Source organism: Neophocaena asiaeorientalis, unplaced genomic scaffold (genome assembly GCF_003031525.2).
Source record: "Neophocaena asiaeorientalis asiaeorientalis breed wild unplaced genomic scaffold, Neophocaena_asiaeorientalis_V1.1 scaffold36, whole genome shotgun sequence".
Taxonomy (NCBI): domain Eukaryota; kingdom Metazoa; phylum Chordata; class Mammalia; order Artiodactyla; family Phocoenidae; genus Neophocaena; species Neophocaena asiaeorientalis.
In genome coordinates, this window is record NW_020174149.1 from 4411392 (window position 1) to 4418648 (window position 7257).

The 7257-nt window shown below is 42.7% G+C and overlaps 1 protein-coding gene across 1 annotated transcript in view; it reads left to right on the top strand.

Annotated features, from left to right (window-relative positions):
- The first annotated feature begins 7128 nt into the window (after positions 1-7128).
- SNX10 (sorting nexin 10) overlaps positions 7129-7257 on the top strand; it is a 69452-nt gene continuing 69323 nt past the window's right edge. The window contains exon 1 of the mRNA XM_024755077.1: positions 7129-7166. The gene's annotated coding sequence lies outside the window, so the exon portion shown is untranslated. The remainder of the gene's footprint in view (positions 7167-7257) is intronic.

Genomic DNA, 7257 nt, shown 5'->3' on the forward strand with positions numbered 1-7257 from the left:
TCCTTTCCTTCCCTCATCTCCTCCCCATTCCATCCTAGTGACTATTTATTGAGGCCCTACTATCTGTGTGTCAGGCACTGTGTCTGGAGCTACAGATATCTGCAGGCACAGTTCTTGCCCTCAGGAAGCTCATAGTCTTGTGGGGAGGATGGACATCAGCCTTGTGGTAGGGTTGGAACTTCAAGAATCTTTTCAGACTTGCTTTCAAAAAGTTTTTCTCCCTCTTTGCTGGTGTTGTCATATCTACCTCTAACATTTCCTGTCCACTTCTGCTTTCTGGGCTACCTGATAGTGAAGAACTGCAGTAAATAAAAGGAAAAGAGGTCTAGCTGAGTTTTAAGGGTCTCCTACCTGTGAGATGTTGGGCCTTAGGAATGGGGCTTGTACCTTCTTTGCAATAATTGTGGAGTTTTGTTGCAAGCAGTTGTTCTGGCCAGAATTCTCTAGTGAGTGGAGGTATTATTTTCTATTTCATCTCATCTGGAAAATGTGTAACACTATTCCCCAAGGATGTCAAACAAATGAGTTATGGCAGAGACAGAGTAACGCATAGCAGGGAATACCTGTATTTCCCCCATTTGACATTTATGTACTTTGACCACTCCTGTGGCAGGGGCATTGAAGGATAAAGATGGTGCATAAGAATGCCTGGCACATGGGACACCAATTCATGGCAACTGTTTTCAGAGCCAGTGCATTTTCTTGGCAACACCTGATCTCACTGTGGGCCAGAGCTGTGGCTGCTTCAAGAGCCCTGATTTTGTTTGTTTGTCGGTAGGAAATTCCCTTTATCTATGTGTATCTCAAATTTTGATTTCACTCTTGCATGATCACTTAGCTGGATAAAAATTTCTAGGTTGTCAGTTGCTTTTGCTAAGCATTTCTGATATCTTGCTACCGCTGAGAATTCTATGGCCAGTGTAAATAATTTTTTTTTTTTTTTTTGCGGTATGCGGGCTTCTCGCTGTTGTGGCCTCTCCCTTTGCGGAGCACAGGCTCCGGACGCGCAGGCTCAGCGGCCATGGCTCACGGGCCCAGCCGCTCCGCGGCATGTGGGATCTTCCCGGACCGGGGCGCGAACCCGTGTCCCCTGCATCGGCAGGCGGACTCTCAACCACTGCGCCACCAGGGAAGCCCTAAATAATTTTTATAATCTGCTTTTTCTCTCTGGTAGCTTCATGGATACCCGTTTATCCCTGATGTTCTAGAATAGCACTTTTACTGCTCTAAGTGTAGTTTTATTCTTATTTTTCCTTCTTGGATTTTAGAGTGAATTTTCTATCTGAAGAATCATGCCTTTTAACAATTCTGGATAATTCTCAACTGTCATCACCTTAAACATCACTTCACTACCATTTAATCCAATGTCTTCTTTTTGAGCACTACTTGTATTTATTTTGGATTCTCTCAATGTTATTATCCACATCTCTTTTTTTTTTTTTTTTTTAATTTTTTATTTATTTATTTATTTTTGGCTGTGTTGGCTCTTCGTTTCTCTGCGAGGGCTTTCCCTAATTGCGGCAAGTGGGGGCCACTCCTCATCGCAGTGCGCGGGCCTCTCACTATCGTGGCCTCTCCCATTGCGGAGCACAGGCTCCAGACGCGCAGGCTCAGTAATTGTGACTCACGGGGCTGGTTGCTCTGCGGCATGTGGGATCTTCCCAGACCAGGGCTCGAACCCGTGTCCTCTGCATTGGCAGGCGGATTCTTAACCACTGCGCCACCAGGGAAGCCCTATCCACATCTCTTAACTGTCTCTGTGATACATTCTAGGCAAATGCTGCAGTTATGTTTTCCAGTTTAATAATTCTTTCTTCACCTGTGTCTAGCCTAGAGTTTATCTCATGCATTGACTTCTAAATTTCATTGACTACAGTTTTCCTCAGTTTTAGTTGGCAATTTTTTATATCCAATGATTCTTGTTTTTCTTCTGCCTATTATGGATTTATAATTTCTTTTTTCTTTAATGGAATTGCTCATTTGTTTGTCTCTTTTAACATCCTTAGAACATTCAGTGTTTTTTTTCCATGCAGCTTCATCAAATTCCATGGCACAAAAATAACATAAAAGGACCATGAGACTTTGGACAATGGGTATCTCAGTGAGAACCAGTGGAGACTAGAGATCTGAAACTTCCTCATATATTTAGCTCTGAGTAAAATCTCTGGCTCCTTTTTTAGCAGGGCACGGAAGCAGGAATTGGATTGTGGGGAAGGCATTAAGAGGCCTTTAGTAACGCCTAAGATTGACTTTCCCACTAATCCAGTGCAGTAGGGTTTAGAGTCTGATTTATTTTCATAAACAAAATAGAGGAATGGGTCATATGCTGAAAAAATTAGATTACGGTTACCACTTTGTACTTACTATATGTGCCTTCTCTAAGAAAACAAAAATGAAAGGGTAATTTACACACCTTTTATAACCTGCCATTTTCCACTGCTTCTTTCCATCCTTACATATTTTCTCTTGCTTTTGTTAACTTTTTAAAATTGAAATATAGTTGACTTACAATGTTGTGTTAGTTTCTGGTGTATAGCAAAGCAACTCAGATATATATATTCTTTTTCAGATTCTTTTCCATTATAGGTTATTACAAGATATTGAATATAGTTCTTTGTGTTATACAGTGGGTCCTTGATGTTTATCTATTTTATATATAGTAGTTTGTATCTGCTAATCCCAAACTCCTAATTTACCCCTCCCCCGACTTTCCCCTTTGGCAACCATAAATTTGTTTCCTATGTCTGTGAATCTGTTTCTGTTTTGTAAAAAAGCTTATTTGTACCATTTGTTTAGATTTCACATATACTGATATCATATGGTATTTGTCTTTCTCTGTCTGACTTACTTCACTTAGTATGGTAATCTCTAGGTCCATAGGTTCATTTTATTCTTTCTATTCTTTTATTTTGTTCATTGTTCAGATCATTGTTCTGTTGCTCCTTTATTTCTCCCATTTTCTCTTAATCCACTGTGTTTGTTTCGTTAATGAACTACTTGTGGGCACCCTAATTTTGTCCTGTGGAGGGAAGCTGGAGAGTGTGCTCCTTCAGGCCTGTCTGTTGCCATGGAGACAGAGACCAGCTGCTGCTGGGAGGCTTGTAAAGTAGAGCCAGTGCCAGCCAGGGTAGGAAGGGAAACCATAGCTGGCAGGAAACCATTCTGAAGTTGTCAGGTTGTCTGAGTCCCTGAAATGCTCCTCAAAGCTGCCTTGCCTTGAGGAAAGAGCTAAATGTCTTCCCCTGCGCAGCGACATAGCAATAGGTGGACTTGATTGGGGCGGTGTGTCTCACGCACTGGAGAGCAATGTGGGAGAACATCTGGGCAAGGTCAGGGCTGAAGTTCACACGAGAGGAAAGAGACAAAGTTTTTCTCCCAATTTGCCTCCATCACAGCAACCAAGGGGAAATTCCTTGAAGTAGATTTATGGGCAGTGGACAGTAATATGGGATTGTTGGAGCAGGAGAGGAAGCATATGATGACATGCATAACATTCATATTCTAAGGTAAGTCAAGGAAAATTTAAACATAAAAATCTTTGTCTGCCCCTTGGCCTCCTCTCCCTGCCCTAATCTGCATTATGCATCTACCAGACCTACCCACCAGCAGAAATGCCTGCTCAGCCATAAAGAACAACATTCTCCTAGCACCAACAAGACAACTCCTTAAAGATAACATTCCTTCTTGATTTCGTAAGGAGTCACAGTGACCCACCACTGTGTACCTGCAGATCCGGATGGTGAAAACTATGTCATTTAATATACAGCCCTCTGTCTCAAAAACCTATATAACAGTGCTTTGACCTCTAATGGGCAGAACAGTTCTCTGAGCTTTCTGAGAGGCTGTTCCTGGGTTATAATCGTCAATTTGGCGTGAATACAATTTTCCATTTCTTTCTTACATTGATTAATTTTTCATCAACAATAGTCGAGTGATTATTTTTATTCACATTAATCTACATGTCTTCATACTATTGAAAAAAGATTATGATGTAAAATGAGAAATCAAAATCCAAATTATTTGTTTAAAATTTTTGCTCCCATCCCATTATTAGTTGTTTGACGATAAAACCATCTTTTGTACAGTATGCGTATGTACCATGACAGTGTTTCTCAAGAAGGCGGGACAATTCATGTAAATTTAAAGATAGAGTTTTAGATAGTATAGTATCAGTTAATTATAACTTCTGAACACCAAGTTCAGGCAGCTTCCATTTTTATTGTCTGTGGATTTTGCAGTTTTCCCAGGAGATGGATGAAGAACTCAATGTCTTTTTATTGACTCTTGAGTTAGAGGCAGGGCACAAAGCTGGCTTTCCCTAATAGGTCTAACTAAGGGCACTTTACCTGGAGATGGAAGAGATTCAAGAAGAGGATGACTGACGTTATAATAACAGGATTATAATGCTGTCAGAATCTTGGCTCCCTGTACACAGATGCCGAAATGAGATATGGAGACAGAGTTTTGGAGGAGAAAGAAAGGGTGGCTTCAATATTTGCCAGGTAAAGAAGGGAATGCAGCAGGCTGGCATGTCAAGAACTGTGCTCCCCTCCCTGGGGAATAGGGAGAGGTCTTATAGTCAGGGCTTGTGGTCAGGGGTATGGGATAAGGCTCAAGGCAGTAACAGTCCTGCATTCTTCTTTCTTCTGCAGTTTCAAAAGGGTGGGGTTGCTAACAAGATTAGGGGGTGTGCAGGGTCTCAGGTGGTCTCCCAATCTTTTTTTTAAAATTAATTAATTAATTATTTTTGGCTGCATTGGGTCTTTGTTGCTGTGTGCGGGCTTTCTCTAGTTGCAGCGAGCGGTGGCTACTCTTCCATGCAGTGTGTGGACTTCTCATTGTGGTGGCTTCTCTTGTTGCGGAGCACGGGCTCTAGGGGCGCGGGCTTCAGTAGTTGTGGCACACAGGCTTAGTTGCTCCACGCTCCACGGTACGTGGGATCTTCCCGGACCAGGGGACTAGGGCTCGAACCCATGTCTCCTGCATTGACAGGTGGATTCTTAAGCACTGTGCCACCAGGGAAGCCCCCAGTCTCCTAATCTTGATGAGCTTCTCTGGTCCCTTTAATCTTGTCTCAGGTGGTTTCCTGGCTGCTCCTCCCTTGATTTACAGCTGTTGAATCTGCCCTTTGGACCTCAGGGAAGATCATGGAGGCTGGAGTCTTGCCTACAAGAAATGGGGGACAAAAAGGCCTCCGTACCTGGGAGCCCCATAGGGCCCCGCTTGGTTTCAATAATAATAAATAAAATTTATCGAGCACTTACAATGTATCTAGCACAGTTCAGGAGTTTTACCGGATTATTTCACTCAACCCTCACAACAACCCTATGAGGGTGGTTCTATTATCATCATTATTATAATCTCCCCCTTATTATCATCTATTATTATTATTATCTCCCCTTTTCAGATGATAAAATGAGGCCCACAGAGTTATTTCCCCAGGATCACATAGTGAGAGGTAGTAAAGCTGGGGTTTGAATCAGTTAACCTGACCCTAGGAGCTACTGCAGAGGCAGGATTGGGGCAGGTAAGGGAATTTCTTCTTAAAAGCAATTTTATGGTGGTTTTATTAGCATGCTAGGATTTCTTAAGCACAAGAGAGTCCCAGTTTTTTACCTGCCCACTGATAGTATAACAAAAAGTCACAACCTAAAAAAATTGGTGGTCGCTTAGCTCAGTCCCCTGGATTCAGGTTGCACAGTACAATTCTTAAACTAAAAACACCACCTAGCAGCTACCCTGATGGAGTGGATTAAAATCCATTGCATCATTCTATTCTGAATTCTTTTCATATTCTTCCTTTCTTCTAGGGCCATAATTCTAACAGATATTTAAATGACCTCCTATAGACTCTCTAAAGGTTTTTTTTTTTTTGCTGCTCTGCCCACATTTGTAAGGGTGTGCCCTTGATGATAGTAATCCAGAAAGATTTTAATTTTGCAGAAGCTCTTAGGATCTTAGACACATATTGCATTTTGTTTTCCAGTCAATGCTTTTCTTTGTGGAGCATAGGGAAAAGAATTTGAAAAATACACTTTAATTCGATTTTCAGAAGTGATCATGTTTACAGTCACTTGTGTGTTATAACTGGGGTGCAATTTTAGGAAATTAAACACAGGTGATTCAAGATTCAGCGATGCAATGTCAGGATCCAAGATATTAAGACACAACGTTGTAGATTTAGAAGTTTTGTTGTTAAGCCAATTGGGGTATGGAGGATAGACATGTACATTTTCAGGTGGGCCTGTAATGGCCCTGAATGGGCATCAGAGCTGGCTGTGTCTAATGGGAAAATTCATGCTTAAATAATGAAATGTTAGGCTCCTGTTAAAAAAAGAGACAATAGGCCCCAAATGGAGTCACTTATGCTAAGCACTTATGCGGAGACATCACCGAATGGGAACTTAGTACCTAACTTAATAGTAGTTTCAGCCTCTCCCAGTAAAGGAATGCAGTCAATCTGCAATTCCCTGGTCAGCACTGGCAAGGTGAATCTCCTTGATAGACCCCTGTCTTTTCCTAGAGAAAAGACATGACCTTGCCATGACCAATCTGCTTTTTGCTGTGCTAACTTCCTTGTCTTGCCTCCTTATGTCTGTAAAAGTCTTTCATTTTGTATAGCTCCTTAGAGCTCCCTCCTATCTGCTGGATTGGATGCTGCCCTATCATGAATCACTGAATAAAGCCAAAAAAATCTTTAAAATGTACTCAGTGGAATTTTTTTTTAAACGCTACATTATTCTGCCATGTAGTCACCCATTAGCGGTTTAAGTGATTATTGCGGTTTTCCATGCAAACAGGTGGGTCAGATGCAGCCCAAGGTGCCACCTGGAAAATGGTTTACTGATCCAGGCTCCTTGCCAGACCTCATTTCTTCCCCCCCAAAGTTTCCTTGTGAAAAATTTCAAACATACTGAAAAGTTGAAAGAATTTTTCAGTAAACATCCATACGCCCACCACCTACATTCTATCATTGACAGTCTACCGTCATCTACCATCCCTCTTCCTCATTCATCAATCCTCCCCTTAACTAAGGGGGCGGGGCGGGGTTAGCAAGCTGAAGGTGGCTTTCCAGTGGCGATTCCAAGGGCGCGACTCGCACCCCTTCAGCCTCAGCTTGGGGCCAAACACGGGTGCCTCCTCCGCAGCCCCGTTTCGCGGACGCGGTAAGGGGAAGCGGGCTCCGAGCGCGCTGCGCCCCCCGGCGGCCGCTCGGCTCTCCCTAGCCCCTGGGGCCGGGGGGCCGGCTCCAGGTCC